The 25,704-nt window shown below is 37.2% G+C and overlaps 1 protein-coding gene across 1 annotated transcript in view; it reads left to right on the top strand.

The window, feature by feature from the left end:
- Positions 1–9,058: 9,058 nt before the first annotated feature.
- LOC120416964 (zinc finger CCCH domain-containing protein 13) overlaps positions 9,059–25,704 on the top strand; it is a 226,185-nt gene continuing 209,539 nt past the window's right edge. The window contains exon 1 of the mRNA XM_039578883.2: positions 9,059–9,557. The gene's annotated coding sequence lies outside the window, so the exon portion shown is untranslated. The remainder of the gene's footprint in view (positions 9,558–25,704) is intronic.

Raw genomic sequence — 25,704 nt, forward strand, 5'->3', positions numbered from 1 at the left:
TGTTTCTTCTTCTCGGAGCTCGCTCTTGATTTCCTCCACTGCCCACCATTGAAAAAACGGCTAATATCCACTTTTGGCAAAAACGAGATATTAGCACCAGGTGGTAGAGGATGTTCCAACGCATCTTCTGGAACTTGAATTTTACTGAAATAGTGCTTAGACTTGGCTGCCGATGCGAAAAACCAAACGGCTAATATGCCACTCTTATGGGAAATTGCCTTGACGGAGATTTTGTCACAGACACTAAAACGCGTTTTTCTCGGAATACTTGATTTGGCATAATAGCCGAATTTTCAAATATGGGCAGTCCAGTCGTTGATTTTTTTCCGCTGCTGCTGCTGCTGCTGCTACGATGTTGTTGGTTCGAACGATGACGATGGAATGAAAATCGTTGGCAAAAATGCTGCCTTCACGACTCCACGGCAAAACAAAACAGCCAATCAGAGAGCGGAAAGATTTTTTGCGTGGGTCAAAGCACGCGCTTGCTTGTTCAAGGCCAATTGCGATCGATTGACCGTGGACACTTGCAAGCGAAAATTGCTAATATTCGTTAAATTATTTTAAAATGAAAATTTTGGTGGAAATATTTAAATTAATTTAAACGCCAAGCGTCAAAAGCTTTAAACTGCACCAAAAGCAGTGCATGAATCATTTGAAACAATAACTCTTGCGTGAATTTTTCGTTGGCGCTGAAAAGCGCCATTTTGTTAAATTGCAGCAGAAGTTGATTTTTGTGGCCATCTTCTCGAGCGTCCATCCAAGTAGGCCTTGTTTTTCTCCTTCGACGTCGTTTTGGCAGCAATTTCACGCACACGCTGGCGTGTTTCTTCTTCTCGGAGCTTGCTCTTGATTTCCTCCAGTCGTTGATTTTTTTCCGCTGCTGCTGCTGCTACGATGTTGTCGGTTCGAACGATGACGATGGAATGAAAATCGTTGGCAAAAATGCTGCCTTTACGACTTCCCATTCCCACCAGTGCATCAAAAAGCGAATGACGTAGGAATGGGACAACCGGCGCAAAGGGGCGGGACATCCGTCTCCATTCTAAGCCAATATAAGCCCGCTTGGTCAAACCTGGGAAATCATTCTATCGTTGGACGCCGAGGAGTAAACAACAAACTAGACCTGGAAGCAGAAGACCTGGAGGTTCAGAAGCAGTTGGCCGAAAAGCATCTAGCCCAGAGCTAGGAGCAGACCAAGCGGAGGCAGGCCAGCCAGAATAATTGAGAGCTACCGGAATATTCTGGCCACAAGACCCGGAGTGGCCAGATTCCTCAGGGGTGTTCCGATGGAAGGCCATACGAGAGGGGACAATATGGGTATCAAACTTCTTGGATTTTGATACTGGTGATGAAAATGGCCATTTTGACAGTATTGGCCACAACCTGGAGTGGCCGGTGCCCTCAGGGAGGTTTTCCCGGTAGGACATTTACCGAACCATACGATTTTGGGCAATATTGGTATCAAATTTCATGGTTTTTGATATTGGTAATGAAAATGGCAATTTAGAAAAAGTTGGCCAAAAGCTGCAGTGGCCGGTGCCCTAAAGGAAAGTTTTCCCAGGAAGACATCTTTTGAACCAACGAGTTTTGGCAATATGGGTATCACAACTCATGGTTTACAATACTGGCCATTTCGTAAAAGGTGGCAACAATCTGGAGAGTCCGCTACCTCGCGATTGTTCCGATTGGGGGACAAACATCGAATTATAGAGATATCATGGTTTTTTAATACGGAGCTTAAAGAGAAATTAAACGAAATTATAAATCCAATAATGTTTTGATTTTATCTGACGCATAATTCAACAAAATTGCTTTATTTTAAAAGCTTTTCTGCTAAGTTCTTTGTCATACTGGTCATGTGTAACATAACCACCTGCACCTTTTTTTGATTAGGTCCTATAAACATATGAAAAACAATAGCTTATAGGACCTTTTCAAAAAAAAACTCTGGAATTGTGCAATTCAATAAACCCCTTGTGACATATTTCTGGTCTCCGCCACTACAGCATACTGTCCCTCCCCGATTCGCGATGCTCCCGATCTCCGGCTTTGCTCTAACTACTAATAAACGGGGAAATCATAGATGAGAAAAGGTTCAGAGCAAATCGAGCTGAGTATCCCCTCACAAAGACTGGCAGTGAAAAAAAGAAAAATTCTAGAGTTTTTTAAAGGACCTATTATACGCTATTGTGTTTCATATGTTTATAGGCCCTATTAAAAAAAACTCTAGAATTAAAAGATAGTACGTTAGTGAGGATTGATCGATGATCCTCTCACAAGGACCTACAAGAGACAGATGGTAGGTAAAGCAACAGAAATACAAAAAAACAGGAATAAGAAAAAGTTAATGCGGATGGAGAGCAAAGTGGAAGCTCCTCACACAAAGAAATCAATATAGAAAAATATTCAACTCTTTTTTTTGCAAGCTTTTGAAATGATAGAAAAAACTTTTTTTAATTTTCAATATAAAAAACGGATTTCTTTTTTATCAATTTTTGTAAATATAAAAAAAAAATATATTGACGACGACTCTGGTTTATTTGAAGAATATTTACAGTGCCACAGTTTTGAAGAATAAATCCAGACGGAACCGAATGACCGAATGCTTCCTGTCATCGGAAAATTCGGAGCAACTGGAGCGTACCTAGCGGCCGGGTTGTGTAGCGTAATGGAACTCCGATTTCGATATGATGGTACCCACGGCGGAGCTGGTCAAAGGACAACCAGGACAAACTCGTTATTGGCCAATTGCGACTTATGCTGGCGAAGGTGATCGAGGACATCTAACGGCGGTTGCGGAGTCGTCCTCTTTAAAGCTAAGTACTCATGCATGATAATCGTATTACAGGCCTGCCTTTTCTGGTCATGTTCAATACGATTAACTGCAACACTAACCACTTTAATTTTCAGCAAAATTGACAAGACTTTTGACGAACGTGACAGGACAGGGGACTGTAAAACATTTTATACAAGTTCCGATTTTTTTATGTGGGAAATTTTTGCCCGAGGTGTGTTTCTTTGCATTTTTAAATAATTACCTTTGCTGATTGAGTTTAAACCTCAACATATGAATTTATTTTAATAATTTTGCCTTTGTTGGAACAGTTAAGGGTCATATAGTAAAAGTCCGTTGGTGTGTGGATAGTGTACCCCGTTCGCTCGAGTTCCTTGGGGCCAGTTCTGTTGGTTTTAACAGTCTCGACAGTTAAAACCTACAGCACTGATTTTGCGAAGCTTGTGCGAATGGGGTTTTTAATGAACATTGGGGGCGGCGATTGAGCACGAAGTTTCGATTTAGCTTATTTACATCATTACACGATTACATACTCTCACAAACACAATCTCATTTTAACCTACCCAATCATGTCCTCAATCCCCGCTCCCATGGAGTGCGAGCGATCCGCATGTGATTGACACGACCATTACCGTTCCTTTACACAACCGGACTTGGACTGACTTGATCCTGGCTATCCCACCTCGACCCGCAAAAAAAAAAAAAAAAAAAAAAAAAAAAAAAAAAAAAAAAAAAAAAAAAAAAAAAAAAAAAAAAAAACGGATTTCTTTTTTATCAATTTTTGTAAATATAAAAAAAAATATTGAATTTGGGTAATTCTCTGTCAACTCATATGAAATCGGAAAAAGGTGGTCCCAGGTGACGGGGTGAGATTATTCCGTAAAATGATGCATTCAAAAATAAATACATTCGGAATGGTATGGAATCATTCTGACCGTGGTAGAGAAGGGTTCTAAGTAATTCATGACGAAGTAGTTATAATATTTTGAAAAGTTTAAAAAGTTAGTTTACTCTAATTATAAAAGTGTTGATGAATGGGAAAATTTAAATATTCTCAAAGTGTCGTGATTTTCTCAATGAGAATGAGCTCAAAACGGAAAACAGAATGGATTTTTTGATTCTTTGGTCAATTTTCCACTAGAAAAAGATAAAATGAATTTGTAAATTATATACTTTATGTGTTTATGAAACGCAATAAAAAATGGTGCAGGTGGTTATGTTACACATGACAAAAATCTTTGCAAGAATGTTTGATTAGAATGTCCGATCCAAATTTCCCCATGATTCCCTTACAATTACACAAGACAAATCGACTTTCCCTCACCACTCGAAAGTTACCAAGATGCGGAAATGTTTTTGCAAGGCTGTTGCAAGCAATCGGCGGCAGCAAAGTAAATTTCAACAGCAAACATTAAAACTGCCCTTTTTAGGGCTCTAATTGATTACGAAATAGTTATTCTAAATTTCCAGAAACAGATTTTCGCAGCGGCACAAAAAAATGCATCGTAGTAACTGATATATTACTTCCTGCCTGAAATCAGCTATTTATTTTAGCTGCTTAACTTCAGATAATGGCCAAATGCAACTTTTTAATGTCCAGTATCAAAAACCATAAAGTTTGATACCCTTATTGCCCCAACTCTTATGGTTCGCCAAATGTCCTCCCATCGGAACATCCCCGAGGCCTCCGGCCACTCCAGGTGGTGGCCAGTTCCAATGATCGACTCCCGCTCATGCCAGTGGCTGGTCCTTGCCTCCAGGCATCTGCTCCCGGGCCTCCAGGCCATCTGCTCTTGATGTGTTCTCGTCGACGTCCAGCAAAAGAATGAATTTACGGGGCCGACCGAACCGCGTTTTGTTAATTTAGATCGGGGACGTATGTCCCGCCTCTTTGCACCCATTCTCCCATACCACCTTATTCGCTTTTTGCCACTTCGACGATCCGAAAATTATGAGGGCAAGTGGGGGTGATTTTAGATACATCAATCTCAATCTCTTGTTCAACCAACCAGCGTGCACCAACAAGAGGGGAAATTTGCCGAGAGAGGGGAATTCGTCACGTAACGTTTTCGCTTCGCGAAAATATTGGATTGACACCACGTATAGAAACCTTAGGACAAAGTTCTTTGTCAAAAAATTAAGTTTACAGGCATTTTCAGTAGAAAAAAATTCTTATAAAATGTGAAAGCTTTTGATTCGTGCTTCGAATTCAGTTTAAAATATAATATAAAGCGTTTTTATGATAAACATTGTCGGGACCGTGGTGTAGGGGTAAGCGTGGCTGCCTCTCACCCAGTCGGCCTGGGTTCGATCCCAGACGGTCCCGGTGGCATTTTTCGAGACGAGATTTGCCTGATCACGCCTTCCGTCGGACGGGAAGTAAATGTTGGCCCCGGACTAACCTAAAAAGGTTAGGTCGTTAGCTCAGCCCAGGTGTAGGAGTCGTCTCCCTGGGTCCTGTCTCGGTGGAGTCGCTGGTAGGCAGTTGGACTAACAATCCAAAGGTCGTCAGTTCGAATCCCGGGATGGATGGAAGCTAAGGTGTAAAAAGAGGTTTGCAATTGCCTCAACAATCAAGCCTTCGGACACCTAGTGTCGAGTAGGAATCTCGCAATCGAGAACGCCAAGGCAATGCTGTAGAGCGAATAATTTGATTTGATTTTGATAATAAACATTACTTAAATACTATTTTTTTACAATTTTACCTACATTTTATGTTTTTTTAAAAATAAAATGCTTATAAGCTAAACTAAATAAATAAAATATTTAAAAAAATAATATATAGCAGCAACCTTAGTGATGGTTCCTGTGACATAAACACGAAATTTACTGATTTTAACATGAAAAAATTTGGCTATCAAAGTCCCCTCCCTTCGAATTCAAAATAAGAATTTTCAACCCAACGAGTTTTTTTATTTGAAACATTTTTTGTCAAAAATAGTGCATGGTACTTGTGTGGCCTACCCAGTAATGTTTAAAAATAATAATTTTGAGACAAACCTTACAAAGTTGTAAAATATTCCAAAATTAAATTTACATTCTATTAATGTCATTCACGATTAACGATACTCAAAATTCTGAAAATACGTATTTTTCATAAAAAAAAAACAAAATAAGATTCAAAACCTCTGCCATTTTTCTTTATTTAACTCAAAAATAGGACATTTCTAGATTAAATTTTCAAAACAACCTATCCCTCATGGGTTTCCTATGCAGATAGGGCCTTTTGAAAATTTAATCGAGATTTCATCTAATGGAAAATTTAATGTACTTTTCGGTTATTTTCTCATTTAAAACAAAATTCATATTTTTCAAAATATCTACATTTTGAAACTTTGCAAAGGCTGCTGTTTAGGTTGGCGGAGGATGACCCAAACATAAAAATGTGTCGAATTTGTAAATCTATAAAATAAGGTTATACACTCAACCCCCGGTGGTTGGCAGGGTTGCGAATGAGCGAGCGCTCACGGAAGGCGCGCTCGCTCCAGCTGGAGCGTGAGTTTTTATCAGGTAGCTCGTGCTTGCTCACGTCACCGGAGCGTTTTTCGCTCACGTGAGCTGGTGAGCCAAAGTAGGTAGTTGTTTTTTCCTGTTGAAGCATCTGCCTGTTTGAAACGAAGTTTCTAGAACTATCCTAGCACAGGCAGCAAAAACAAACAAGAAAGTGGTCCATCAAACAAAAGTAAGCAATGAAATGGATTTGGCCAGCGAACTGAAATTTACGTTCTATGTATTTAAAATCTAGACATTTGTATACACATCAAATCCATATTGGACCAATTACATTGTATTGTTTGTTATGTACAAAAAAATATTGACGATTTCTGTATATTTTAATTTTTTTAAATAACCTTTTAAACAGTTTCAATCATTCATGTTCAAAAAATCATATATAACTTATAATTGAATATTTTCAGAGGCTTGGTTGCGGAAGTGTTGAATAAAATCTACTTGGGGGAAGTAGAGTTAACCTTTTCGTGGTGAAAATATTGACAATTTATATTATTTGAGACAAAAGGGTTATTTCAACCCTCAGCAATTTTGAGGCTTATTTTAAAAAATAGAACTGCTTCAACAATGTTACTCTATTTTCTAAAATGTTTGTCCAAATAAAGATTTACTTAATAGAAATGATCAGCCATTTCTAATAACTGAATCACTGAAAGATTTATTAAACGGAATAACTTTTTTTAATGGTAGCTCATTCTGACCCGCACTCTGGAAATGCAGTCAAAACACTGATTAGGTACATAAAACAGTTTAATGTTATATTATAATCAACCAAGCACATACACATTGAATCGAACTTACCAAAGCATAAATCCTCTTGAATCAATTCATTGTGTTGTGAGTTTTTCTAAGATTTACAGGCCCTTTTATTTAGGCGTCTATACCCCTCCCCTCGCACCTCTCTGCTTACCTTAATAAAATAAGGCCTATTAATTCGAAAATATTTATACATCCAACTGTATGTCTCCAAAATGATTTGACACTTGCGAATCCAACCTATTATTCAAAAACATGGTTGATATATGGTCATATATCATAAAATGTGTTCACAAAGTGATATTTCCACAGCCCTGCTGCGCCTTAAGCAAAAAATCCATCTAGAATTGAAAAAAAACAACTTTCTCAAAAACGTTAAATGATTAACGATACGTCCAAAATGAGCGCGAGCGCGAGCGTGGAGCAAACGTGAGCTGAAAAAATCGGAGCAAACGTGATCGCGGGCAAACGCGAGCTAGCTCGCGCAGCACTCCTCCTCACGAATGAGCGAAAAGTGAGCGCTCACGAGCGGGTGAGCGCGTGAGGAACGCAACACTGGTGGTTGGTCACTTTTTCGACACTTTTTTAGATTGTAACCCGTTGGTTTGACAAAGTCAAACTAAAAAGTGACGAACTGTCACTTTTTACACGGGACTCACACTGTCAAACTAAAATGCCAGTGTGTCTTTCGATAAACGAGTTCTTCACCGTAAAAATTTAACACATTATTCGAAAAATTAATGCACAATTTACCCGACGCCGTGCCTTCTGAGCAACTATGATATAGGAAGGGCTTATATAATCACAGCAGCAGTGCGTGGCCGAATGGTTACGCTGTCCGCTTTGTAAGCGGATGATTCTGGGTTCGATTCCCATCTGCTCCAACCTTCCATCGGATGAGGAAGTAAAATGTCGGTCCCGGCCTTGGTTGTTAGGCCGTTAAGTCATTCCAGGTGTAGGAGTCGTCGTCTCCATGCCATAAGTACAAACAACACACCAAACCAAGCCTACTCCGGTGGAATCGCTGGCAGCGGTTGGACTCGCAATCCAAAGGTCGTTAGTTCAAACACTGGGGTGGAAGGTTCCTTGGAGTAGAAAGAGGTTTGGGTGCTCTCCCCATTCAAGCCTTCGGACTCCTAGGTTCGAGCAGAAACTTGCAATAGAGACCACAAAAGACCCGGGGGTCGTTAATGTGGATGGTTTGATTTGATTTGATTTTTTTTATATAATCACAAAACAATTAATCCAATCTTGATTAAAGCACAAAAAACTACACTCACTGAAAATTACGTTCGAAACACGAATAATCCTGCAAGTTTAGCGCGCTTCTCCACCGTCCACAATCAACTGATGCAAGCAACACAATTATCACTAATCACTGAAAAAAATAAAAAAATGACACTCGAAACACGAATAATAAAACACTGAAAAAGCAAAAAATGAATAGGATTAGGAATAAATCTAGAGTTTTTTTTTATTAGGTCCTATAAACATATGAAAGACAATAGTTTATTGGTCCTTTTAAAAAAAAAAAACTCTGGTAATGGACCTTTAAAAAAACATTAAAGATGACTACCTCAAATTCCAAAGAACCCTACCATCTCTAATATGCAAAGCTCTCGAGTGCTCCCGCGAAACATTTCACAATATCCTGAAAAGTTTCACCTACGGAAGCGCTCCAACCAAAGCTCTCTCAAAGCTCTTATCCACGTGGTGCCGCGCGCTTACCTTTCCACCGCCTCAATTTTCCTCGCGCAACAAATCACTGAAATGAACCGCCTTGGTTTTTCACCCAAACATTTCTGTTTACAAAATGTTGCAGAAAATTCCGCTCTCTTTCAATCTCCCTCTCTTGCGAGAGCGAGCTCACATGAACTTCACCGGACCCCCTTTAGTTCATCAGGATGAACGGAATGAATCTGTGCTGCTTCGGTGGCACCACAGCGCCCCAACTCCAGCTGGACGAACCCGGCCGCGTGTACGGAATTCGTCAGTCTTCTTTCAGCGTTCACGTGTAACGGTTGTGTGTTGATGCGCAGCTACGGGCCGTAAAGGCGTTTGTTGAGTGAGTCGAAAGTTGTTGTCGTTGTGCCGGTTCTTCTGGTGAAGCTGTTGGCGCGCTGATTCGAGATTTTTGTTGTTGTTGAAGCTTTTTTGGAGCTCTCTGTGGGGACGCGAAGGGTGCTGTCCCAGGTTGTGACGGCGGCGGGTGTAAATTTTTGTGTGTCGGTGGACATCCGAGTCGCGAAGAAGTGAAAGAGAGAGGGAGAAAGGTGTGTGTAGTACAACTGGGGCCTGTCCGCGCCCAAAAACATCCCGCGAGAAGATTTCACTCGCGGAGGTCTCCCAAGTGTTGGGTGGTTGTTGTTGTGGTGTTGTGTCCTAGAAAGAGTTCAACAGGTTATCCGCGCTCAGCAGTCTCGAGGATTACTACAGCCGAGAAGGGAATCACTGGCGGTGACCGGACCGTCAAGCGAGCTTCAGCAAAGCTTAAGAAGTAAGTGAAGGCGATAAGCCGGATTCCGTGCGCGGTGAAGAGATCGTGAAACCGATCGAGAAACCTGTTAGGAGACGAGGTCGCAAGATATTTGGATGCTGGTGAGCGGTCGGTAATGTCAGTGTTCCCTTTGTTGTTGATGTTGATGCCGATGGTGGAAGATGCAAATTGGCAATCGAAGAGATCTCGTTTGGGAGAAGGAACAGTGTCGGCAACATAACGGAATGCTGAAGGTCCGCCAGAAGGACGTGGAGATTGTGTCTTGTGTTTTGGACCCAATTCGCCTTCCAAAGGGATACCAGCTGACTTGTGCACCTGAGAAGCAGTTGTGTGATCAACTCGAAGAACACAGTGACCAGTTGATACAGCCGCTGCTGCTGGCATAAGATTCTGATTGGCAAACAGTCAAACTGGTTTTGGACAACTATAGCCAAAGTCGGTCGGTCGTTTTTGGACAGTTTTAGCAGGCCAAAAGGCGAACCAACGAAGGTGGTAATTTGCAGGCAAAACAAAGATCAAGCCGAGCTCCGTTGCCGATTTCAGGGGAAAAATGTCGAACGTCAACGGCGCGCGACGTGGTTTGGCGTGGTGGCGAACGACCACGACTGGTGGAGAGTTGGGCTCTGAATGCTAAAACAGTGAGCTGGTTTGAGCCGGGTTAGGAATGGGATTCGCGGGGAGGAGGGTACAGATTAGAAATCTACGCTTTGGAGGGAATTGGGCGCTCGAGGAAGTGTGTCACAGGAGTGTGTTTGTGCTAATTTAGGAAAACATGTCTTTGAGTTTGAACATTTCGTTTTTAGGCCGTTGCAAATATTTACTGAAGTTTGTGTCGTCCTCCTTCAAATTCGAGCCAAATCACGGGGCAAAAAAAAATTTTTTAAACTTAAAAATTTTAATGAAAATAGAAGTCTTATCGACTGAAAACAATTTGAAATGCATTTCCCTGCGTATAAAATCATATTCAGTATGTCTGGGATCGATTAAAAATATTTTGATTTTTTGTGGAACTCCGATGCATCGCAAAGAGATTTATTTCGCCGTAAAAAAATTGTTTGATACCTAGATATTTAAAAACATATTGATTCCAAAACAACTGGGCAGGTGTAAGATGCATTTTAAAACACTTTTTGCAATTCTGCCGTGAAACTACTTACTTTTCCTGTCAGTCTTGAACGACGAAACAGCCTACTTGCCTGTACCAAAATAACAGAATCGAATAGTAACCCTTTTCAAAACAAATGCTAAAAAGTTCTACTTTTCAGCGCTGAAATGGATACTGAAAAGTTGAACTTTTCAGCACTTTTTTGGAAAAGTTATACTTTTCAACATATTTTTTTTTTTTATTTAAACGATTCATTGACTCAATGCAAGGACATTTTGTCCTATAATTCTGTTCAAAGGGTGTTTCCCGAATTGCAAAAAAACGTTGTATGGAACTCGCTGCAAAACTTGATTTTTTCATCACTCGTCGTATTTATCCAACTCGGTGAACCTCGTTGGATAAATTTACGATTAATGCTGAAAAAATCCTTTTTTTGCAACTTGTTGCATAAACTACTAATTTCAATCAAATGTTAATACCATGGCTTGCAATTTCAATTTTTATATTTTTGTTTAATTTTTGCCTTCCTCACTTTGGTAAGGCTATAATCCTGCTCGAAAATGAACTTTTGAAAAACAGCTCGTAGACCTATATTCATGCATACATATCGACTCAGAATCGAAAACTGAACAAATGTCTGTGTGTGTGTGTGTATGTGTGTGCGTATTCACTTTGGTGCTCAAAATTCTTGCCACGTTTTCTCGGCACTGGCTGATCCGATTAGAGTCAAACAAGTTGCATTCGATTTGTTTTGGTGCCCCATATGCACTATTGAATTGTTTGAAGATCCGATAAGTAGTTCAAAAGTTACGTATAAAAAGGGTCAGAGTTGCGAATCAGGTGCTGGAATTTTGATGCCGGATTTCACTTATCTATATGAAAACTATGTCCGGATCTATCATCCGACCCATCGTTGGTTAGGTAATCAAAAGACCTTTCCAATGAGTCCAAAACATTGAAGATCTGGCAACCCTGTCTCGAGCTATGACCACTTAAGTGACATTTATTTACTTTTTTGTAGCCGGATCTCACTTAAATGTATGTAAACAATGTCCGGATCCATCATCCGACCCATCGTTGGTTAGGTAATCGAAAGACCTTTCCAACGAGTCTAAAACATTGAAGATCTGGCAACCCTGTCTCGAGTTCTGACCACTTAAATGATATTTGTGTACTTTTTTGAAGCCGGATCTCTTTTTAATGTATGTAAACTGTGTCCGGATCCATCATCCGACCCATCGTTGGTTAGGTTATTAAAAAACCTTTCCAATGAGTCCAAAACATTGAAGATCTGGCAACCCTGTCTCGAGTTCTGACCACTTAAGTGATATTTATGTACTTTTTTTCAAGCCGGACATAGGTGGATTAAGTTAGTTTTTTTTTTAAATTATTACTGACTAAACTTGAATCGTGTCTTCGGCAAAGTTTTAGGTATTGATGCGAGCTATTCAGATAGAAGGAATAAGAAAATTTTATTTTGAAGATTTTTTTATTTAATTTATTTGAAGTTGTATTTTTTTTTTTAGATTTTTTAGGGGGCAAAGGTTATTTTTATTATTTCTTAAAAAAGTATTTTTTGGAATAAATAAAAATGTTACCCGACAAATTGTTTCAACAACAGCTTTTAATGTAAAATTGAATTTGCAATCAGGAAGTACTGCACAGAAATTTAGAAAAATTGCATCATTTTTGAAATATGGCCACCTAAAAATTGATTTTAACTAAAAAAATGCAGTTTCCAATTTTTTTAAGGTGTTCATGAGTGAACTTTTTTTCGAAAACTTCAGAAAATGTTTTAAAATGTTGTCTAAGAATTATTGAACATTGGTTCTCTGGTTATTGAGACCCAGCGGATAAAAGAAAAAAAAAAAACAGGAAAATTGAAGCTGAAGTCTCACCTAAGTCTTATCCAAACAGTTACACATTTTCTAATGCCAGTGTCTCCAGTAGCTAATGGTTCAATTTTCAATTTAAAAAAATCAAGACTAACATTTGAAAAGGGTGGCCAAAATGATGTCCTTGACAAAATTGGTCCAAATTTGTCCATAGCTATAGTTAATTTTAACTAAAAAAATGTTGGTGGCGAGATTGGGTCATACAAAATAGTAGAAATTTGCATGACACAATCTCACCCTCACACTCAATGTCACCTCTGAAGACGGTAACAATAATTGAAAATCCACCTTTAAAATTTCAACTTTTAATAATGTTTTGGTTTAAAGACCAAAATGATACCCTTGAAAAAAGAGATCAAAATTTTCCTACAGTTGGAGCCAATTTAAACTAAATAATTTTTTTTAAAAATTTGCTCATAAACACTTCGGCAATTTTCGTACAAATTATCAATTTCCTTGGGGTATCCAGAATGGAAAAAATCTACTCTCAAATTTTCCCATATTTCTAGCCAATCTTTATTCAATAATAAATGATAACAAATTTCGTTATGATTGCTGATTTTTTTCAAAGTTCGAATAAAGTGATCAATGATTGACTGTTTTCCATGTGGCACAACTTTAGTTGTGATTGTATTACTATTTGACATTCTCTCATAAGATCTGATCGATATCAATTTTGGCCTATGTTTTGGGGACATTTCATTCATTTTTCATTATCGATGTTTATGATTTTCTAACAACAAAATCAGATATGTTAACAGGTCTTGTAATCTAAATTATCTCAATTTTGTTACTCTCACCAATTTTAAAATGTTTTTTTATATATGATTGCATTTTTTAAAATTGGACAAAACCTAGATAAATATTTTTAAACGGCATAACTCAAGTGCCAAAAATATGGATTTTTCTGATATATTTAGTGTTAAGAATTAACAAATTTACTAAAAACAAATTCAATATATTTTCTAGAATATGCTTTTTATAAATTCGCCCAGCCAGACCAGACCTATGACCGCCTTTGATCTACAAGGACTATACGGATACACAGACTTGCGGCCTGCTGTGATAAATGATTTGCAAAATATTTCAGATTTCACGAACATATTTTTAAGTCATTCACCTCCGTGTAAGCACGAGAGCAAGCAGCAGTCAAGTGCTCAGTGCTCCATCGTTTTTTCGATTTTTTTCGTCGTAAATTACCGTGATTACCCGCGAGTTTGCTCCTGCAGCATGCCAAAGGCCGGCCGTGGCCGTGGCAGTTCGAGTGCGGCCTCGAAAAACCCGCGAAGTTCGTCTACCGGCCGTGTGCAAAAAGGTAAACAAACCAACGCCGTGTCGACCGCCATCGCGCAGGGGAGCGTGAGCGCAGAAGGCATCGACAAAAAGTTGCTACATCCCGGGTATGTTCCAAGATCACCAGTGCGAACCCGTTCCGGTACTTCCGGTGCCACGACCAACACGTCAACATCCGCCAACATTCCCATCAGGAACGAGTTCCAGATGCTGAGCGACGACGAAGAAAACAACAACAACAACACCGACGGTAGCAGCACTACCGACGACGACGATGACGATCGTCGTGCACGGAAAAAAGTGCCGACGCCAAAAACGAACAATTCTCCAAAGGAACGTAGACCACCTCCAATTTTTGTTTTGGACACGTTGGTGGACGATATTGACGAGTTGCTGGAAGGCCTCGGATATTGTCTGAAAATCGGTAAGTCGTCAGTGCAAGTCTACACATTTGACAACAAGAACTTCGACCTGGTTGTGGAGAAATTGAAGGGTAAAAACTTCAAGTTCTACACATTCGACCCCGTGCAGAAGACAGCCGTTAAGGTCGTCTTGCAGGGGTACCAAGACCGCCCGATCTCCGACCTCAAGAAGGACCTCTCGGGTGCTGGAATAACGCCGCGTGACATAAAAGTCCTCTCGCGGAAGACAACAGTCACAGGTACACACACACTGTACCTGTTGTACTTCGACCGCGGCACCGTCAAGATTCAAGACCTGCGACGAACTAAGGCGTTGGACGGGTTTTGGGTAAACTGGCGGTTCTACTCAAAGAACCCGTCGGACGCAGCACAATGCCACCGTTGCCAGAAATTCGGCCACGGCTCGCGGAACTGCAACCTTCCGCCCCGCTGTGTGAAGTGCGGTGAAACACACCTCTCTGAGGCGTGTGCACTGCCGTGCAAGGCGGACCTGGGGGACAAGGCAGAGCAAACCAAGGCGCGCATCAAGTGCGCCAACTGTGGAGGTAACCATACCAGCAACTACCGTGGATGCAGTGCACGAAAAAATTACCTCGAGGAGCAGGAAAAGAGGAAGAAGAAAGCAGCAGCGTCCCACCCTCCTCAGCGAAGTACGAGCGTTACCGTGCCGGCTGCTGGGCAGCGTACGGTTCCCGCGGACAACTCAGCATTCCCCCCTGGCTGGGGGCGATCGTTCGCCAGCGTGGTCGCTGCCGGTAGCGGCAATGCGGCCCAGCAAGAAGTCACCGGGGAAGATCTCTTCACCCTGCCAGAGTTCTTTGCTCTCGCGGGGGAGATGATTTCGAGGTTTCGGACCTGCCGTAACAAGGCGGAGCAATTTCTAGCCCTTGGGGAGCTGATGATCAAGCACATCTACAAAGGATAAAATACTGTGATGTAGTTATAAGCTTTTTCTCTTTCTTTCCCCTTTCCTTTGCAATTTTAGCAAGTTTTTTTTTTAAATTTTTCTTGCTCTTGTTAGTGCCATAGTTATAGAAATAATTGTTCCAAAATGGATTATGGTGCAAAACACAGCTGAAAGGAACTCCAAAACTCTGTTATGAACTGCAAAAGAACTGATTGTATCTTGATTATTCACCAATAAAACCGAATTGAATTGAAAATTTTTAAGTCTTTCCTGATCTGCTATCCCGTAGAAGTAAATAAAAAAAAAGCTTGGAATGTTTTAAAGCACATTTTTTTTAGAGTTTACTTTCGATTGAACAAGTCGTTTTAATATTCGTTAGTATTTCTGGCATTTTTTTTTGGAAAAAAAACACTTATGGGAGGATACATAACCTTGAAATAAAATTTGCATTAGCCACGTCAAAAAAACAAAAGTTTCTAAATGCAACTGCCACGCTGAATCAAATCCGCAAAGAATATTTTTTTCCGGTTCAATCGAGGAATCATTCAAGCGCGTGAACAAGGACCTCGTCGCGCTGAAAAAAATGCTTTCAAAAACTTTGCCCACATTTTTTCGCCCCGACCCCCCTAATTGAACCACTTTGCGATGCACTCAATTAACACTTTACCGGCGTCGTCTTCGTCGTCGAGCAAATCAACGACGCCACGGCGGAAAAAGGCGCGAGAAGCCACGGCAAAGTCAATTTCCACCTAAACTGCCGATGATCGACGCGAATCTCCCCGCACACAAACGGAAAATTGCTCAACATTCAAACGATTTATTAATGGAAAAACGTACGCTCAGCAATTGCTGGAAACGCTTGTCGGTGCTTTGTTTATTGCCGCCGCGCGATGTGTCGTTGTCCTTTTGCGAAGCATTGCGTGAAAACTAAATTAAGAAAAATATTAACTTTTAGTGTTTTTTTTTTAAATTATTGTTTGAATATTAATGGAGGCTTTCAAAACTTTGGAGAATTTCTAAAAATAGAATAAAAATTAAAAGTAAAATTAGCAATAACAAGCCGCCACCCTGATCTGCTCATCGAAGGTGAAAAATGTGGCATTTACAGGCTAAACATTACTTATTTTTTGTTACCAGAAGGGTGGCAAGGGGGCAAGTAGAGGCGCACTCTTAAAAGTGGAAAAGTGGAAAAGTGGAAAAGTGGAAAAATAGCCAACTTCCAGTTCAGCCAACCAAAATGACGGAGAGGGGTGCTCAAAAGTGCTTTTCGATTTGTTTGAATTATGTTCCATTATGCGCATTTTTCTCGCACTCGTTGTGACGCGTGGTTCAATTTTCCAAGCTTAAGCACATTTACAAATTGGTAAAAACACAAACATCAGCGAAAATGCCAGCAAAAAAAAAAACTGGCTCAAATTTGGTCGAAAATTGGTCTCGCGTGCCCGCGTGAATTTACGGGCGCAAGGTAGCCGAAAATGGCTCCCAAATTATTTTTTCACTAGCATGCTAATTTCTCGAAAACTACAACACCTATCAATCTAATTTATAGTTTGTTCTCTTGGGGGATGTCTAACGAAGATTTTCCGCCACGATTGAGATTGATAAGTTGAATATGGTGTTCTCATATGTTACCAAAACTTAGCATTTTATAAAATTTTGTGGATTTGACGAACTTCTGGTAAAGCGTGGAGGCACAATGCCATACCGAGAACCCAAATTAAGTACAAGCAAGCTTCGCAAGTCAATTCCCTCTGGAACGGCGTTTAGTTTCATTAGATTTGAGGCTTAGTATGGTAATTAGAAGCAATTTTCTAAATAAATATTTTCAATATTTTCAAACCATTCGACATCATGCAACACGCGTGCAACACGCGCGTGGCATACATACGTTGTACGCTACAACAACAACAAAGCAAGCACGCAGCAAGCAAGCAGCCGTGCAGACAGCAATAGGGTATTCACTGTAACCAATTTATGAATGGTAACTTTTACAAACATCTTATTCATTTTACTAAATAGTTTTGTTCGTTTTTTTTAGTTTTATGAAATTTGTGTACAATCGATTACGATTTTATATTTCATTTTTCGTTGAAATCTGCTCAATTCATCATCGATTCTTTCCCAAATTTGATTAGATTTTATTGCTGTGCGTATAAAACAAAAAAGTTCAATATTGTATTTCAATAAAACTTCAGAACTCAAATCAATATTTTGTAAAAGAAGTCATCGGTTTGAGTATTACTCTATTTCCTTTCTGCGGGGCGTCTACCACGTTTGTTTTTGCTGCGCATGATAGTAGTTGTGCTGGGCCAAACGGGCATGAAGCGTGGTGGTAGTGAAGTGTGCTTGCTTGTTGTGTTGCAAACGGATGCGGGATGATGCATGCATTTCATAAATTTTAAGATTCTCAAAACATTAAATATGTTTAGAAAACCAGTTGAAGTCTTTAGTATACGGAAATGACCTTTACATAAACTATTTGCTTCTCGTACAAAAAAATATTAAGAGTTATCTTGAAAATGTTTGCAATAAGTTTTGCAATAATTTGTTTTATTGAACAATTTTTTTTATAAAATTTTCCAAGAAATTAGGATATATCTACAGAACAAATTGTCTGATCGATGAGTTGTCTAGGGACAAAATGAAGATGCCTAAATGAAGAAATTTTATAAAAGTGTATTAGGCTGATGTAAATATTATTTAGAAGTTTATGTCCCTCGACACAAGTAAAGATTGCAAAGGGGCCCAGTCACGAAATTCTAGCAGAGTTCTAGCATAGTTCTCACAGAGCTGGAAATTCTTACAGCATTCAAGCATAAATGTTCCACGATTCTAGCATGATTCTGGTAGAACCAGCTTTACTAAAATATTTCGTGACTGGGGAGAGGAGAAGTAGAATAAAAAGTAATATTTCAAGCCACGATTTTAAAATATAAAAGAAAAAAATAATAATAATTCGCTGGCCCCTAATTTTTTTAAAACATTTTTAAAGGAAAGCGTAATAAACTCTGAAAAAATTGCTTCAGACCTATTTGATTTCATATTGTTATTGGCTGGTTTGATGATAATTTTGAGCATCCCCCCCCCCCCCCAAACATTATACCTCTGTACAAAATCGACATCCAATATCTTTTGAGTAAAAGTTGTTTTGATGTATTTTTCAAAATAAAAAAAAAATAATAAAATTAAGAAAAACAGAATGTTTCAAGAAACCTACTTTCAGACAAGAAGTTGATTTATTGATTGAAAAATCATATATTTTTTAATGCATTCATAATTTTTCAGCGGGATTTTTTTTACTAAATGTTGTTTCGCGCTATGGACATTTTGATGAAGTTTATTCGATTTCATCGAATGATAAAAAATACAGAAGACTAATTGGAAAAATTGCATCATCGATTAAATTTATCAAAAATAATTTTAAAATGTATTTCTGTCAGCGTTAGAATATTTTCAAACATAAGCAGTTAAAAACAATTTGGATTTTTTTTTTTTTGCTTTTCCTTTCCATTTATTTGTAACAAAAGCAAGTCTTTATTTGCTTAAAAATTTAGTTTATGAGCGGTTCCCTACGATTTCGCAAATCGACTTTTCTTTTTTTTTATTTGGATGAAACCCTATGTCAAAAGAAGCAATTTTGCTTCATTCGTTTTTCATGCCAATCTCCATACAATTTTGGGGGCTGGTCACACAAAAGGGTATTTAAATGTAAGAAATTCTGTATCTTGAGAAGGGATTTTCTGATCGATTTGGTGTCTTCGGCAAAGTTGTAGGTTATGATTAGGACTTTTCAGAAAAATCAATTTTTTGTTTATTTAATTTTTTATCACGAAAAGTAAAATTCCCAAAATACGTATTTTTTTAAATATTTTTTAAAAGTTTTAGGGGACTAAAAAAGACAATTTCGAAGCCATAGTGCGTGATGGTGCAAAAATCTGGTTTTGAAGATATATTTTTTTTAAATATCGAAAACCTGGACAAAATAATTATTAAAAATCATTTTTAAAGCAAAATCAAATTGGCAATCCAAAAGTACTTTAGGGTAAAGTAGTCATCAATGAGACATTCATTGAGAATTGAAAAGTACTTTTCGGTTGCAAATTTGATAATTCAATAATTAATTAATTATAAATATTTTTTCCATAACCTGTTTTTGCACCATCACGCACTATGGCTCAGAAGATCTCTTTTAAAGTCCCCGAAAACATATAAAAAAATCGAAAATTAAAAAATACGTATTTTGGAAATTTAACTTTTAGTCATAATCATAACCTACAACTTTCCCGAAGACAACAAATCGATAAAAACTCCTTCTCAAGATATACATTTACACACCCATTTTGTATGACCAGCTCCCAAAACTGTATGGAGACTTGTATGGAAAATCAAATGATGCATGGATAAAGTTTTATCTAAATAAAAAAACTGAGGAATCGTAGAGAACTACTCTTATACATATTTTTGCGTTCATGCATTTTTGAACGGTGAAAAACTCGTGAAATATAGCAAAAGTATATCTAAAAAAATCATGTAAGTTTTTGCAAACGAGCAGCCTTCGCATAAATGTCCCCTATTCAAAAACAGCAAGCTGAGAAAAATGCAAGGCAACTTTGTCCCACACAAAAGGATACGTGTTAAGTTTTCGCGAAAAAACTGGATTTCCTCCGGTTTTCTAGAACACTGCATATTTTAGTTTCTTTTTTTATTTTTAAACAAGCTGCATCAATAACGCAAAATTGATGAAAATGCATATGGGACAATTATGTGTTTTTCAATTTGAAAAAATCTATGAAGTTTTGCATTTTTTTTCAAAAAACAGAGCAATAGTAGCTATTCAGCTACGTGTTATAAGCTTGGGTTTTAAAAAAATAAACGATTTATATTTAAAAGTTTATACAATATTACCTACTTGACCAAGATGCCTAGCTCATATAGACGTTCTTCCTCCCCACTCTTCGACAGTCTGATAGCCGTGTGAGCTAAGGCGCAGTCCTTTTTTTTGTGTGCTGTGTGGTTTGAATCCTGTCGGTTGCATTTTGACTCCATTTAACTATTGTTGAGTATTTGACTATCTTCCAGACATCATTTTAAATTGAGTGATTTGGAAACCTTTCAAGTGAGACCAATTGATAACTTCTCGAGAGAAGGTATATATTTATAGGATTAAATTTGGCATGTTAAGCTCTTTTTGAGGGAAATGAGATTCAAAAAAAAATTGGTGAGTGTTTTACACTTTTCTGATTTTGAAGCGTATGGACAAAACAATACAAGTAACAACTGGATGAATGATTTTAACAGTTATTAACATTATTTTTCTTTGCTGCTCACGAAACCAAGAGAGTAATATATAAATATATTTATTTGCTTCAAAATTTAAAGAGCCTAAGCCAAAAATATTTGGAACATCGTTTTTTAAAGTTTTCAAGTTATTCAAATTTGATTAAAAAGAGGGAAAATGATCTGAACACCTTTTTTAAAATCCCCTGTACAATTTTTTTTAAATGAAACCAACTACTTAACTAATAAATTAACTTTTCTGCTCGAAAAGAAACAATTATTGAGCAATTCTCTGAGATTACGGTCATTCGATTTTTTTTGTATTTTTAATCCGGCTGAATTTTTTTGGTGCCTTCGAATGCCCAAAAAGCCATTTTGCATCATTAGTTTGTCCATATTATTTTCCATACAAATTTGGCAGCTGTCCATACAAAAATGATAGCTGAAAGTTCAAAAATCTGTATCTTTTGAGGGAATTTTTTGATCGATTTGGTGTCTTCGGAAAAGTTTTAGGTATGGACTGTACTGAAAAAATATGATACACGGTAAAAAAAATTATGGTGATTTTTAATTTCACTTTTTGTCACTAAAACTTGATTTGCAAAAAAACACTATTTTTTATTTTTTTATTTTCTAATACGTTTTAGGGGACATCAAATGCCAACTTTTCAGAAATTTCCAGGTTGTGCAAAAAATCTTTGACCAAGTTATGGATTTTTGAATCAATACTGATTTAAAAAAAAAAATCGAAATATTGGTCGCAAAAAAATTTAACTCCCTTTTTTGATGTAAAATCAAATTTGCAATCAAAAAGTACTCCAGTGAAATTTTGATAAAGTGCACCGTTTTCAAGTTATAGTAATTTTTATGTCACTTTTTTGAAGATCTTTTTTTTTAATTAGTGCACATGTTTGCCCACTTTTGAAAAAAAAAATCGAAAAGCTGAGAAAATTCTCAATATTTTGCTTTTTTGAACTTTGTTGAAACGATCTTTAGTTGCTGAGATATTGCCATACAAAGATTTAAAAACAAGAAAATTGATGTTTTCTAAGTCTCACCCAAACAATCCACAATTTTCTAATGTCTATATCTCAGCAACTAATGCTCCAATTTTCAATGTTAAAATGTGAAACATTCGTGAAATTTTCCGATCTGTTCGAAAATATTGTTTAAATTTTTTTTTTCAAATCAAGACTATTATTTTAAAAGGGCCAAACATACAATATTACGCCCTTTTGAAATGTTAGTCTTGATTTGAAAAAAAATGAAAATTTAGTTTTCGAAAAGATCGGAAAATTTTACGAATGTTTCACATTTTAACATTGAAAATCGGAGTATTAGTTGCTGAGATGTCGACATTAGAAAATGGTGGGTCACTCAAACAGAGGGAGACTTAGAAAACATCAATTTTCCTGTTTTTAAATTTTATATGGCAATATCTCAACAACTAAGGGTCGTATCAAAAAAGTTCAAATAATCAAAAATTCGTAACTTTGTCTAAGATTTTTTGCCCATTCTGGAAATTTTCTGAAAAGTTGGCATTTGATGTACTCTAAAACATAACAGAAAATAAAAAAAAATTAAAATAGTGTTTTTTGCAACCCAAATTTTAGTGACAAAAAGTGAAACTAAAAATCAGCAAAAAAAATTACCGTGCATCATTTTTTTCAGTGTAGTCCTTATCTATACCTAAAACTTTGCCGAATCGATTAAAAAAAATCCGTCAAAAGATACAGATTTTTGAACTTTCAGCTATCATTTTTGTATGAACAGCTGCCAAATTTGTATGGAAAATAAAATGGGCAAATTAATGATGCAAAATGGCTTCTTTGGGCATACCGAACCAACCAAAAAATTTTCAGCCAACAACTGAACAATACATTTGTTATAGCTGAAATCTGTGAATATAAAAAAAAATAACAAAAACAAAATGGAAACAATCAAAATTCATTTTTCTGTGTTGATTTTTTGGTTTTAGCTTATTTCAACATATTTTGAATATAAGTGAAATTACAAAGTGCAAAATGCATGTTGCATGTTTCTTAGATTTTTTAAAGTAAAGTTTTAATCCCTAGATATTACAGAGTTACAGAGCATTTTACAAATCTCATTGATTTACATTTTTTTAATCGCGGCTTGAAATTCAAATTCTTATTATTATTTTGCCATCCCTAATTTGGATCTCTGCCAAACAGGAAAATATATTTTACCTCCACATAAACAAAACAATATTATTTTCTTTCAAATTTATCGAGGAGCATAAACTTTTGGTATAATAGGGGACCTCATACAACACTGTGAGCCTCAAGAAACAAGCATTTTCGATCATTACCCTCTGAACGGCGATCTTTTTGCATGATTGGAAACCTAGCATAACGATTAGATGTATTAAAACAATAATATTAGTCAATGTTTTCAAATCACCCAGAATTTTGTAGCATGCGCGTATGCTCAAAGTTCGTGTTGGTTTGTGCAACAAAACACATTGTTGTGTGTGTTTTGATGCACGCAGCAGCACAAACAAACTATAGCAAGGATCCACGCCGAGAGCGATAGGGTAATGTTACTTATGTTTCTCATATAACAAACATTCATTTTCTAAGAGTTTGTTTTTCATTTAATGGGCTTTAAAATTTGCTGGAATAAACAAAAACAATTTTACATTATGCTTGATGTAAAATCATATAATACAAGATATTGAACAATATATTTCGAGATTTTTTGCTATACAAATTTTAGCCTAATATTTTACAATTACTTTCCCAACAATAACAAATATGTTGTAAATATATCTTCTTGTGGAAATAAAATAAATCAACTCTACACTCTACATTGTTATATAAGTGAATTATATAACAATTACCCTATGAATCTCTTTGTGGCATCAACAAGCGTGCTGTCGCTGCTGTGCTGCGCAGCGTATGATAGTATTTGTGTTGTATCAAGCGAGCATGATAGTATACCTCCGGTGGTTGGTCACTATTTTGTTTGACACTTTTTAGTTTGTACCCCGTTGGTTGGACTAAATCAAACAAAACTAAAAAGTAACGAACTGTCACTTTTTACACGGAACTCACCATTATTATCAAACCATACTTTTTTCAGTTAAAAAGAGTGTCAAACTAAAAAGTGTCAATTTAAGTGACAAAAAATGTTGTCAAACCGTCGTAATTTGAGTGTAGTTATTTGTATTTGCTTGTTTTATTGCAACCGTTTACCGAATTGCGATCTTGCATAATAATCAACGTTAGTTTTTATTTGATTTCAAATATTTATCGATATGCGAACATTTACTACTGATCCACGGAGTAAAAAGAGTTCCCAAAATCGTGAAAAAGCGTTCATAAAAATGGGAACCTCGAACAAAGTGTTCAAATCACATGGTACGATTTTGAAAAACGTACCGTGAAATTTGAACACTTTGTTCGTGGTTCCCATTTTCATGAACGCTTGTTCACGATTTTGGGAACTCTTTTTTCTCCGCATGGAGATTAGAAGATATCCAAGACTAGAAATTAAAAAATCAACTAAAAAGAAACTGAATTAGTTCATTAGTTTATCAGTTGATTAGGGAGCGTTCTTTTATTACGTAACGCATTTATTTTGCATTTTTTCCCTCTTTATGTGAAACATTCTCATCACACTTATTTTCATTAGATTTTTTCCATGTTTAAATCATCAAGAAATTACTATATCCAAAATTTCCTTATGGATAATTCTCCGCCAACTCACAAACTTTGTCCTAAGGGGTCCCTCCGCCACGAGATATCGAAAAATGTAGCTCTTATTCGTGATCAAGAACAAAAATTATCCCTTAGATCAAAGTTTCACGCAAATCGAAGAGGGGTCGATTCAACTTTTCCGATTTCGTGTGAGTTGACGAAAAATTACCCCTATACAAGTGCCTTTTCTGGCTGGCCATGATGCAGACTTCCAAAATTTCAAAAATTTCAAAAATATCAAATAAATAAATAAATTGTTCGCTCTACAGCATGGTCTTAGAATTCTTTTTTTTGCAAGATTCCTACTCGAAACTGGGTGTCCGAAGGCTTGAATCTGTGAGTCGATCCAAACGACTTCTAAACCTGGACCCCTGGGTTAGGCCGCGACCTACATTTACTCCCCATCCGACGGAAGGCGTGATCAGACAAATCTCGTCTCGAAAAATGCAACTGAGCCGACTAGGATCAAACCCAGGCTATCAGGGTGAGAAGCAACTACGCTTACCACTACACCACCGAACTCGAAATCGTTGTCAGAATTTCACTTTGCAGAATCGAATCAATTTGGTTTATCTGATTATTGGTAATCTGAAATGATGGCCAGTATGGCATTAGTAGAATATTGAGAATTTATAATTAGTTACCAATAAGCTGAACTCAAACCAAATAACCTAAATGTCGAGTAATAAAGTACGGGCTGTTTTTGAAAATGTCTGGTGAAATTATTTGAAAAAAAGTATTCAAACTTTGATCTCATTATCTAACTGATTGTATTGATAATTAGTAACAAATGTAATAAGCATTTTTGTATAATGAAAATTGTTTTCAATCATTGTAGGAAACAATTTTAGCTAAAAGCATGGGAAATGTGAATGTGCTGTTTATGTATTCGTAACATCATTACGTCAATCAAAATGTTGCGCAACATGTTCAAAAATGTAGCACGGAAGAAGAACAACACAACTTCCCGGCCTACCTTGGGTCCTTACACGCGTGGGGGTGTAGAGTTTGGTGTTTTGCTTCTTTCAGCTGAAACTCACACAGAGTCGCTTCTGCTGTGAACGATTAAAAATTGCCTCATGCAACACATTGTTTTGTATGACGAGGGAAGGATTGCACTGCAGTGTAAACTAAGATGGGCTTGAAAGGTCTCCGACCTGTAACCTTTGGGCGCAGGGCTTTTAAGATTTATTGCAAAAAGGCATATTTTATGTGTGGTGAGTTTGGTTTCTGAATAGAGACTATTTTAATGAAAAGTCAAACTAGTTACCAAAAGTAGCATTAAAAAGTGTTCTGAAAATTACGAAATCATTAATCAGATATTAAATCAACAGCAATTAAAAAATTGAGTGTTCTTCAAATGTTAATGAATTATCAATATAATCTCACGTTTTTTCTTATTTTGTTTTTGGATTTATAATTAATTATTTAGAAATCTGAAATTGAACTGGGGTCAAACAGATCATTTTCTTATTTTTTTCCTTCGTCTTGAATAAATTTGTGTTAAAAATTCTTCTCTTTTTTCT

Source organism: Culex pipiens, chromosome 3 (genome assembly GCF_016801865.2).
Source record: "Culex pipiens pallens isolate TS chromosome 3, TS_CPP_V2, whole genome shotgun sequence".
In the NCBI taxonomy this organism is placed as follows: Eukaryota; Metazoa; Arthropoda; class Insecta; order Diptera; family Culicidae; genus Culex; species Culex pipiens.